The following is a 12,752-nucleotide window of genomic DNA, read 5'->3' as shown; positions in this document are numbered from 1 at the left end:
TAACAGAGGGTATCAATTATTTTTTTATAAGAATGGTGGCTCTAATGGTGGCCCACTTCTTAATATAATAAAATAATACATTTTGATTCCCGATCCTGGATGAGGTTGCAAGTACATTTGTTTTTGCAACATTGTTGTTTCTTAATGGGGTATTCCAGGAATCATCATAATTCATATACAAATGGGCACTCAAAATATAAGCTAATATGTAATTAGTTGTTATTTAAAATTTTGCTCCGCTTAGCAAAAAATGCTCATGACATAGACTGTAATGAAGAATTAAAATGCTACTGGCCCTTTAATCAGTCCGTTAATTTCCTCCGAGCGGTCAGTTACAGAGCATACACAGGACAGAAGATGGCCGCTGGTCACATGTCCACATCACATGTCCTCCCCCTGCCTGTGCAGGTTATGTGATCACCACTATGTGTGGCTGTAGTGGGTTGGTTGCAGCGCATCCAGTATGGTCAGTGTTGTGGTGATGTGTAGTGATGGCAGTTACACATCATTACTATGGTAACAGAGCAGCACAGTCTGTTACTTCATCACTGGGAGCAGAGCATAGGAGGGAGGAGGAGTTACTGAGAACTAAAGGATCATGGAACTTGTAGTTTCCAGTGGCGGCCATCTTAGTGATAACTCCACCTACTTTAGAGAGGCCATAAAATTTTGTAAATCATCAAATCAAATAATTTAAGCTCCGTTTTGTGACTAATGACATTGTGTATTGTTGTATTCATTTATTTATATCATCATGGGTTTTTGTGTCAGACGTTCATATTCCTGATCATGATGTAAGGTTAATGAGGTGTGTGCCACATACAAATTCAGGTTGCCATTATGCACTTTCTGCACATGTTAATGTTGGGAATCATTAACCTATACCTGTCAGCTCATAATATGCTACTACTCAGGGTGTTAATAGTAACATTAGTTTCAGCATAAGATCTGCTGTTCAGGTCCATTAGATTTACTACCCAATGACTAAGCTATGGTGAACAGGTCATGTATCAAACTAAGCAGGATTTATATCTATATAGGCCAGAAATTCAACAAAACCTCATATCAAAGGTACAGCTACAGGGGGTGCAGGGTACAGGGGGTACAGGGTGAGCAGTGCAACCTCAGACATATGTCTGCAGAAGGACCTGTAACCCCTTTAATATATAAGACATGAGTACTTTACATTGAACACGAATGGCATGGGCTGACTTCTTGTACCAATATTAAATGAGAGGTGATTTTCCGTGAAAAATGTTTTAATTTCAAGCCACATAAAGCAGTGAAATTTTAATTTGTCTTTTTTAAACAACTTCATGATGGGTTTTCACTGGGAAAGTCCAGATAATATATTGTCCATAATATCTAATCAACAGGTGGCATGTTATAATGAAAGAGGAGCTTACATGCAGTGTCCTATCTGCAGGTATCATGTTTTAGAGCAGGAATACCTGAGTAAATTGTACATAGTGTCCTGTCTGCAGACGGCATGCTATAAAGTCAGAGGAGCTGAACCGCTCTGGACTCTCAGAACATTCGGGCACAATCTCTGCCAGGTCAGAACTAAGACTAGGTGTGATCTGTTGGAGATTTCTGCTATAGTTTCTGCCAGTTTTTCAGTGGAGACTAAAGTGAATACAGCGGGCCATGGTGTTCATGACATTATTACTATAATGGCAACTGAGGGGGCATTATGAATATATTGGCTACTGTGGGTGCACTGTAACTGTATTGGCTACTTTTGGGGAAAATATTGCTATGTTAGCTACTGTGGGGGACACTATTGGGTACTGTGGAGGAACTGTGACTATATTGGCTATTGTGGGGGCAGAGTTACTTTATAAGCTACTATGGGGGTATAACAGTGATCTCTATGGGAGCAGCAGAATAATATTAAGATTTTGTTAAGAAGTTGGTAACATTTTTGCGGTGCTAAATCTGCAGAAATGAATCGTTCCTGGAAGGAGCTCACAATAACTCTTCCGATCAAAGGCTCCATCTGTCACCAGATTCCCAGTAAGTGCTGGCATTACCCTCAAGCTCGCAATTTTTAGCATCTCCCCTGTGCTGTGACTGTTATTTTCTCCTTTTAGGGTAAGCTACATGGAAGTAGTGTTATACTACACCAGATTTATCATCCAGCATCAGACACTGTGATAAATCTGCTGCTGTATGTCTCACTGTCTGATTGTTGTCTGTCTCACTCTGTTTCTGGTCCTTTGTCTATGTAGTAATCTTGGTGCTGGTGCTTTTATGAAGTAGGCTTGGTTCTGATAATGTATGTATTTAGCAACCTTGTTTCTTGGAATGTATCTATGCAATAATATTTGTTCTGTTACCATGTCTATGTAGTAAGCCTGATTCTATTGCTGTGTAGTAAACTTGTTTCTGGTAACCTATCTGTGTAGTAATTGGGTAAGATATTTATGTAGTCATTTTGGTTTTGTTCCTGTTCTGGTTTGGTTCCAATGCTGTTTTTATGTAGTTTTCTTGGTTCTGTATCTTTGTACTCACTCTTCAGTAACTAGTAAGATTGGTTTTGGTACTGTCACCATTTTACATGTTAAGTTATGTTGTAGTTTTTGCGCAACATGTTTTGATAACATTTCTTTTAGCTCTCATTCTTAGCTCCAAACAGTTTGAAAAGTATATAAAAATCTACCTGGTTTCTTGCCAGCAAAGAGGATCAAGTCATGGGGGCATCTGTGTAAGGCTACATTCACACGATGTATGGCCGCCGCACCGTAATACGGTGGGCATACATCGGCACTGCGGAGAGAAGCAGGGGATGAGCGCAGCTCACCCCCGCCCCTCTCCATAGGAAGATACAGCGCACGGCGCCGTATCACGGGAAAAGATAGGACATGTCCTATCTTTCTACCGGCTAAGGAGCGCTACGGTGCTGCACGTGTGCTGCACCGTACCGCTCCCGTACAGGGCTGTGAGCCCATAAAAGTGTATGGGGGACGTATATATACGCCCTATATACGTCGGCCGTATATACGTCTCCCATACATTCGTGTGAATGTAGCCTAAGGCTGCAAGTCACTGTGTCATCACTATTCTTCTAGCTCCCCCTCTCCCTCATGCGAACCTCAACTGACCCTGTACTACCAGCAAATCCCTATCAGGTCCCATCCAGGTCAACATCTGCAAAGAGTTTGTGTGGTATCTCCTTGTTTGCATGGGTTTCCTCTGGCTCCTCCGGTTTCCTCCTGCACACCAAAACATACTGGCAGGTTGATTAGATGGTGAGTCCCATTGGGGACATGGACCAATCTGGCAAGCTCTGTGCAGCGCTGCGTAATCTGTGTGAGCTACATAAATAAAGGAATCATTATTATTATTAGCCCACGTCTGCATGAGGGAGGGGGGAGGAGGGAGAACTAGGAGAGCAGTGATGACATACTGACTTTCAGCCTGTGTGTCACTCAATTCTCAGGGCAGGGAGTCAGCTAAACTTTTATATACTTTTAAAAGTGAATGGAACTAAGAATATTTATTATAAAAATAGATTGATAATTAGTATTGTACAATCTATGGGAACCTGTTATGGGGTCAAATGCAAAATCCTGATGATGGGTTCCCTTTAATTCAGGTTCCTTAAATTTATGTTGCAGAATTCCAAAAAATTTCAATTACATAATTTATGTAATTTAAACATTGAAATATTCATTTCGGTTTCAAAAATCCTTTAGCCTTTTCAGTGATCATCTGAAATGCACTTTAAGACTGGTTCCTTCTTGAATAATTCGCGAGCTTATTGTGTAGACTGGGTTGAAAGAGTCTTAAATCTATCGGTCTTACTACAGCAAGCAAAACATTATTTTTTTGAGGAAATTGAAGTCATTTTTGATTTGTTTCTTCTGCTTGTGATATTATTAGTTGCTGTCTGCAGATCAGTTTCTACATTCCAGACGATCAGATAACTGTGACCGGCTTCTGATCTGGAGAATTACCGCTGCTTCTATCCTGATTGTATGGAAAAGGGCAAAGTATGTACAAGCAGAGGCTTCTCCTTCCTCCTGTTCTGGTGACAAATGTGCTGGGTAATAGAAGCTGACACCTAACTGAAGGCTGATTAGTATCTGGCGAGTAAATCTCTACAGGGAGCCTTTGCCTTTTTATACAGTCATCATAGAAAGGTCTATGGCTTAAAATATATGAAATCCTGGAAGCCGAGCGCAGTAACGTATTCACTGTGATACAGCACTGGCATTTCTAGACTCTAAAGGTTTTGTACATTATCACTATGCAGGGCTGAGTCTACTAATGTATTTAATTCAGATTCACTTGTTATAACAAATTGGACTGCACTATGCCTAAAACACAATGGTCAGGCTGCACTGCTAAAGCAAGCTCCATGTTGCCTTCAATCACATGAAAGATTACGATGGAATACACAGAAATCAGCTCCCTCATTCCCCCTCCCTCGGGAATTCTCTTCATCAAGTCACACACACAGCCAACGTCTCTCTCAACTCCCTCATTCCTGAGGAAGGGAGACATGATGGAGTTGAATTGAGTCATACAGTAACTGAAAAGAAAACATACCTCTTGTGACCCACATTTATTAAAGCCCCTGCACCAGTATTTTGTCTGACTTTGCACATTCTTTTCGGTGCAAACTGCTTGCACATGTATTTATAAAGTGTCCGTGACGGCTGCACTATACCCGATGCAACACAAAATTCTGCACTGGGGTACTGGTGCACCGTCGGACCAAGTGCCACATTTATCATGCAGAGTCCAACAGAACAGTGTTGCATGTCTTATGGTAAAGGTGCACCAAAAAAGTTGTCAGAGCAGTACTCGGCAAATAATGAATCAGGTGCAACCTGAATAATAATTCCTTTATTTATATAGTACTCACAAATTACGCAGCGGACATAGAAGAAACCCACGCAAATATGGAAAGCATACAAACCTTTAAAAAGGTATGCTAATGCATACTCTTTTTCACATATCCACAGGATACTCTACTCTATGTGTATATATGTGTGTTTATATTTTTCATGTGTATATAGTATATGGTGTATATATACTTTTTGAGTCTATATATATGGTGTCTATATGTCTTTATGTCTGTATATGGTACTGTATGTGTGTATATGTGATGTGTATATGCTCTATATATGTGATTTATATATTTTGTATGTGTGTATATGGTGTGTGTATGCTGTGTGTGTACATACTGTATGTGTGTATATGCTGTATATCTGTATGTGGTAATGTATGTATGTTTGTATTTGTTATAGGTGTGTATATGGTGTGTTTATGCTCTATGAATGTACATGGTACTATATGTATGTGTGTATATATGGTGTATACTATATGTATATGGTGTGTGTGTAAATGTGTGGAATTGTGAATTTTTTGAAGGGGAAGGGGGCCCAATTCAGAAGTCTACAATGGGGCCCTGATATGCCCCTGAGGGATTAAACAGCTGGGACCCATGCTAACTCTGATTCTCCATGTAACAAGTGAGACCTGCAGCCGCTGGAGCAGGTAGAATAAACTTTTGTACAGAAATGTCTCTTCTTAACAAAACATTCTGGTAGAGCCATGTGTACAGTATAAGAGGTTATCTGCTTTAAATAAATCTCTTTATTCATGGAAAGGCCACAAAAATAAACAGATCTCCAGCAACAATAAAATCCAGAAAGGACAATAAGAATGGAGGAGCTGTCCATCTAACATAAAAGTATATGGACAATTACATGTTCCTGCACTTTCCTCCTTTGTCTTGCATGTTGTTTTCTGGAGTAACCCTGCTGGGTGCTGAATTCTGTGATTACTTCAGTAAATGTAACTACATCTACTCAAATTATAGTTACTAAATAGTAAATCATGTGGTTACTTGGCAACCGCATGAATAACCATTGGCTGTCGTTAAGAGACATATGCAAAGTACGCAAGACGATCTCGCTGGTGACACCTATGGGTGACTTTACACCCTACTTGAGGGATGTTTACCAACACATTTCATCAAAAAGAGAAGAAACTTCTGAAAGTGTTAACTAACCTTACTTACTTATTTACTAAGGGTCCGCGGCTGCACTTTCGGCGGATTTTCCGATGTTTTTGGGATTTGCGCCACTGTAACAGGTATTTAACAGGGGATTGTGTCGCACGGGATCGTATTGTAGCACAGCTGCGCTGGATTTCATGCGACAGAATTCGGGGGGGCATGTCCAGATTCGACTGATTCGGACTGATCGCGCGATTCAACTTTCAAATTGTGTCGCAAGATCAAGCACTTACATGCACCAAAGACAAAGACTACTAGTAAGGGGCAGTGCTGCTGGCGAACAGGAGCGAGGAGAGAGGTAAATAGGATTTTTATTGTTTTAATGCACCTCCAGCAATTTATCAACATCCTAGACATCCCCTTTACGAAGGTTCCTGCAACAAATTGTCTTTTCCACAGAAATGACTAGGATCCACTTGTAACTGGAAATAAATGGATCTGACATTCCCTTTGGGGTTCGGCTGTGTGACCCAGACGTAGTGCCAGAGAGGCGGCCAAACAGACAATCTAGAAAATTAATGCCTGTAGTAACTAGCCATGGCTCAGATTGACCAGGGGGACAACCGAACACGAGTGGGCATGGTGGGTTTTTGTAGACCCTTTATCTTGCACTTCTACTGTTCACACTTTTGATGATGTTTCACATTTCCATTACTTTAAAGGGTTATAGAACATTCATTATTTGCTTAAAACCTGATGGACCCATTGCATCAAAGGGATCTATCAAAAATGGGATTAAAGGGGTTTTCCACCAGTTGTAAAACATGGCTACCTTCAACCTCATCTCCTGACCATGTGTAACATGTGGCATTGAAACTAAGCTCCATACATGTCTGTACAGATAAGTTGCAATACCAGTACAAACCATGGTCAGGTGAGGAGCTGTTTTTGGAAGATGTTTTTCAACCTGGGCAGCATGGTGGCTGAGTGGGTAGCACTGGAGTCCTGGGTTCTAGTCCTACCAAGGTCAACATCTGCAAAGAGTTTGCGTGGGTTTCACCCAGGTCCTCCTGTTTCCTCCCACACTCCAAAAACATACTCGTAGGTTGTTTAGATTGTGAGCCCCATAGGGACATGAACCAATTTGTCATGCTTTGTGCAGCGCTACATAATCTGTAGGTGCTATATAAATAAAGAATTATTATTATTAAAAGCCATGACAACCGGGTGAAGGGAAAGTCATCTGCTGTTACAATGACTATATACACATTTCTGTACCCAGTAAATAACTGTATTTTCCCCAATATCACGTATACATGATTATTTGTGACAGCTTACATTTTAATATTCCTTCAGATCCGTCCAGAGCCAATTACCCAGTGGGAAGATTGTGTTGCTGCTTTTTCACTTTATATTTTCTATGTCCTTTTATTTTTTTTTTCTATGACCATAATAAGTGTAATTTCTCCAGCAGCAGAAATAACACAGATGACTCACCTCAATCTCGAAATTCTTGCTGGCGAGATACAACAGCATAAGGCTTACGTGTCATGAAGACGGCTAAAAGCTGCAGTGAATTGTGAGGGGCGAAAATACATTTTGCAATCTGAGTTCTTTACATCCAGTCACATCTTAAACACATTAAAATATGTAATCATTTCCATGAGAAAACTCTGCTCAACGATACATTGTATCATAAAAATATAACTATACCAAAAAGAGAATCCAGCCGGGAAAGTGTATTGTCAAATGGTATGAAAATCAAGAATCCTGCTCATACTAAGTAGTGGGAAAAAAGACTACAGAAAGCTCCTTTGTGTATGATGACTGATGAATTTCCAAAACAGCGAACTACAGATCAGCAAATCTCATCGTTGATTTGTAGATTTGGTACGAATCTACCATTTTTCAGGCACTGAAGCAAATACAAGTATTTGGATTCATCTTTAAACCCCTTGCCACAATGTAATAATACACTGGCATGTGGCACGGGGTTTATGGAAAAGCCTCAGGGGCACCGTCCTCTTAGCTGTGGTTGTTGCTCCAGGACGCAAAGATCCGCCGCCTTGAAAGTTTGGAGTCTGTATAAATCTCCAGGCTTTGTCATTTCTGCAAATCTGTTATAATGTGCCGGAATCAAGACAATTGGAAGGATCCCAAGATGGAGGATAAAGTGTATCTGTCTATATACATTCATCACCATTACGTATATTATTCCTCCATAGTATCGCATTACCTAAACTGGCACTTAAATATACATCCTACATAGAAAAAAGCCAGGCTTTAACCACAGTTTCTATCATCAAAGAACATAAAATTTTATTGTTTACAAAGTAAAAGAAAAAAAAAATATTTGGACACATACGCTCTACTGTAGGGCAGTACAGGGCAGAGGTGGCGGGAGTTGGAAAAAATGATGATCACAGAACTTCGCACATCATCTCAAGTCTATGCTACCTCTTTAACAACATATCTGTGCCAACAGTGATCCAATGCTAACAGGCATATGTCATATATCCCATCCTATGTCCACACTGCCAGTGCTTCCTTAACCCCTTAATGACCACCCTATCAGGATTCTACGCTGGTCATTAAGGACACTTGTTCTAACGTGACGCCTGTCTACGGCGGCGCGTCAGAAGAGGATTTGGGCCATCGGGTACTGGAAGTGCCGGTGTCTGACTGTGAAATCACAGCCCAGACCCAGCACTAACACACGAGTTCGGAAAATCTCCAATCCTGGGTGTTTAACCCCTTACACGCCGTGGTCAAGTATGACCGTGGCAGGTGTGTCCCCACGTGGATCGGACCCACCCGGTGCGCTTACCGGGTGATCCGATCCATTCTGCCGCAGCCCCGGGGTCCAGCAAGTGCCCCGAGTCTGCCGGCTCCTGTCTGCGTGGGGGCCCCGCCTCCTGGCAGGACCCGACTATGTAACTGAGCATGTGCAGCACTGTATTACAGTGTAATGGCTTGAACATGCGATCAGATGAACGCTTGTTCAAGCCAAGAAGTGAAAAATGTAAAAAAAAGTTAAAAAAAAAAGTAAAAATCATTTTATAATAATTAAATAAAATAAAAGTCCCCTAATCAGCCCAATTACTTATAAAAAACAAATGAAGTATATAAAACACAAAAAAACCACACAAAAATGTACATATTTGGTATCACCGCGTCCGTATCAATCTGTACAATAAATCTAAAACAATATTGAACCCGCTCAGTGAACGATGTAAAAAAAAAATTAAAAACTTCCCATAATATACAATTTTTAATCAAATACCATCACAAAAAATGTTCTAAAAAGTAATCAAAAAAAGGTTACATGCCCTAATGTGATACGACTGAAAAGTACAACTCTTTTTGCAAAAAATAAGCCCTCAACTAGACCTTTCAACAGAAAAATACAAAGTTATACCCCTAAAAGTGATTAGCGATTTTCTCCAATATTGGTTTTGCTCAGTAAAATTTAGCAAAGATAAGAAAAACTATATAAATGAGGTATCACCATAATCGTAGTGAACCAGAGAATAAAGATAAAATATTATTTTTATGTTATGGCGAGCAGTGGAAAAAAAGTGCTAAATATCCAAAATAAAAATGGATAGTTAATAAAATCTCATGAATAAACTATAGTCCCTCATTAATTAAATATCTATACATTGTATCTCACCTCGCAAATTATAAACCCTCATATATTTGCATTACCTGTACATTGTGACAATATAAATCTGTACTGAATAGCGCTGCCTTGATCCTATGCCCGGCCGTGCACACATACAGCAGGTTACCACCACATGTGGGGTATCAGTACACTCGGGAGAAATTGTGAATCAAACTTTGCAGAGCATTTCATCATTTTAGTCATTATAAAGGTTTCATTTTTGGCCTAAATGAATGTACTTTCCAAAAAAAGTCAAAAGTTTCTAAATTGCACTTCCATTTTGTTTTAACCCATGTGATAAACTTAAAGGGTTAATAGACTTAATAGAATTTTTTTTACATATGCTGAGGGGTGTAGTTTATATAGTGGGGTAATTTATGGGGTTTTACTGTTATTTACACAGAGACAACATACAAACAGTTGACCCTGGGACACCCCTGGTGTTAACCCTTGATATGCCATTGATAAAACTGGAACCGATCGTTGGTGTGAGTCTGAATGGTGAACACAAACTTCTGGTTGGGGACCTGAACCCGCAATATACAGCATGGATCGGAAAATTATTGCTCATTCATAGTTGTAATTGTGTAGTAATTAGGGCACCATATTGTATTTGGCTAATAATTAGATGCTCATCAGTATGGTTTCTATACACTGTATAATAGTACACTATACGGGGAAGGGATAGTGGCAATGGTATCTACTGCTAGGCCATACAACATAAAGCCAGTTCTAGTGAAACACCCCATGTCCTGGGAGTTTTACCTAGAAAATTCCATGTATTTGTAAGTGCTGAGATATGGAAACATGGCTGATTGGGAATGAGTTATAATTTTTTATATGTAATGGCTGTACACTGCGGTCCTGGAATCCAATCCAACCTCATCATCCGCATGGGGTTTATACGTTCTCACTATCTTTGCCAACACTTTCTCTGTATATCTTCTAGCATTGGCTCTGGATTGTGTGACGGCTTTAGAGTCAATACATTCTAAGATCCATCAGGGTGTGGATTGATTCTTTGTACAGTGCTGTGGCATAGGTTAGTGTTATCGAATAGTGAGAGTTATGGATACATCGGTATACGGCTAACACTTGTGGTGAAAGCTTAGAAAATTATTAATTATGAGATAGCTAAGTGGAAACGTAGCTAAAATCTCTTGGAACATGTTCATGAGAGTCTTCTGGCTACGAACCTCATACAGGAAACAGCATCAGATTACCAGCACTGAGGACTTTGATAAATCATCCAATGTTTTAGAATACAAATGTGCACAATCAAACACGCAACCACAGCTGCTTTTTTTATAGATCTGTCAAACATTCAGTCCCATTCCAGATGCAGAGTGTAGCTGCCCTACGATGTTACCTACTGAGTCACTGAAAGAACAGGACACGTAATGACTATGCATGAACGTCAGCCACACCAGAAGGTCTTACCTTCAACGCAAGGACACGGCTCGCATGAAATTTTTCATCCTTGAAATAAAACACATTTCTGCCTCCTACATTTCCAAAATAAGGCACTTCAGATGTCACTTGATGCTCTCGCCAGATGGATATAAGTAATGAAAAGACGTCATATTTGATATTATAGGTTGAGGACCTTCTTCTGTTATTGTTGGAAAAACAGTCTGATACTGGATAATAATCAACAACCTGCTCGATGCAAAAGTTATACTTATTGTATGATGCCAGGAGGATTACCAGCAGCCTGCAAAATGGAGAAAATTCATTAGTTGATTGCAAGGATAGAATGTTACATAACAAATCAAGCACTAATTATATCATTTTTCGCATTTTCCGTGGACGTTGAAATGTTTTTACTAATGTTTTTAAATATCCTGAGCTTTCATCTTAATTTTAATTAATGTACAGGAGGAGATGAGACCCGCAATACTTTATAGGGACAGCACAGACTGTGCTACCCAGGGATGTCCAGGATATCGAATTGCACAGATTTGCCAAAAAGGCACATAACTATCCTAGGGGTCAGTTCACACCAAGGATATTGGCACGGATTAGATGTGTTTTTTTATTAGTTATTGGATTGTATTCGGGATAACATTCCTGCTTCATTTGTAATATTTCCTTGATGATTCCTTCAGTTTGCTATGACTAAGAAATGTGATTCTTATGCGATAAAACATTTAAAAGTGTTTTTCATCCCAAAGCTATCCTATAGTATGGATAGGTTATTAGTACAGGCAGTCCCCGGGTTACGAATAAGATAGGTTCTGTAGGTTTGTTCTTAAGTTGAATTTGTATGTAAGTCGGAACTGTATATTTTATAATTGTAGCCCCAGACAAATATTTTTGGTCTCTGTGACAATTGGATTTTAAAAATCTTGGATTGTTATAAGAACCAGGATTAACAATAAAGCCTCATTAAAGACACCTGTGATAACTGTTACAGCTGATCATTGTAGCCCAAGGCTAAAGTACAGTAAATTACCAACATCCAGAGGTCCGTTTGTAACTAGGGGCCATCTGTAAGTCGTCTGTTCTTAAGTAGGGGACCGCCTGTAGTTGATCAGTGCTGGTGTGAGACACAGAACCCACACCAGTCCGCTGTCATGCACTATGGATGCAGATGATATCCAATAGATAGGTTATTAATATTTTTTAGGCTGGAGAACCCCTTAAAATATTTTTGTCTCATCCAGGGTCTAGAGTTTTTTTTCTTAGCCATTGCAGATAAAGTACAATATTTTTCAGTCTATAAGGCTCACTTATTGCTACAATATACTTGCATCTTATAGTCTGAAGTTTGGTAAATCCAGCAGTATCAGACCCAAGTTACCACTTTTTTGAAGATTGGTGAAGCGCTGATTAAGTATTTCACCTGATCTCTAAGAGAACATTGTGTCTGCACCATTCTCTCCCTGCCTCTGCATTGTGTATATAGCAGGGCTACATGTGTTTGTAGAAGAGGTGTTCTTGTGTATGTGCAGCAGAGCTGTGTTTGTGTGTATGTAGCAGAGCTTTTCTTGTGTATATGCAGCAAAGCTGCGTGTATGTAGCAGAGCAGTGTGTGACTACTATGGAATTTTTAATTGGTGTTAAATATATTTCTCCTTTTTTATGTTTCATTCTGGAATATTTCTTACAGTAAGG

General features: G+C 39.7%; 1 protein-coding gene across 2 annotated transcripts in view; it reads right to left on the bottom strand.

The window, feature by feature from the left end:
* The window catches only part of LNX1 (ligand of numb-protein X 1), a 152,934-nt gene extending 141,615 nt beyond the window's left edge, over nucleotides 1-11,319 (bottom strand). The window contains exon 1 of one of the 2 annotated variants that reach the window (XM_072124320.1): nucleotides 11,076-11,319. The gene's annotated coding sequence lies outside the window, so the exon portion shown is untranslated. The remainder of the gene's footprint in view (nucleotides 1-11,075) is intronic. The other variant, XM_072124313.1, reaches the window with a different exon arrangement.
* Nucleotides 11,320-12,752: the final 1,433 nt, after the last annotated feature.

The sequence above is a fragment of the Engystomops pustulosus genome, chromosome 1 (assembly GCF_040894005.1).
Source record: "Engystomops pustulosus chromosome 1, aEngPut4.maternal, whole genome shotgun sequence".
NCBI lineage: Eukaryota > Metazoa > Chordata > Amphibia > Anura > Leptodactylidae > Engystomops > Engystomops pustulosus.
This window is presented reverse-complemented; position numbering and strand designations above follow the sequence as displayed.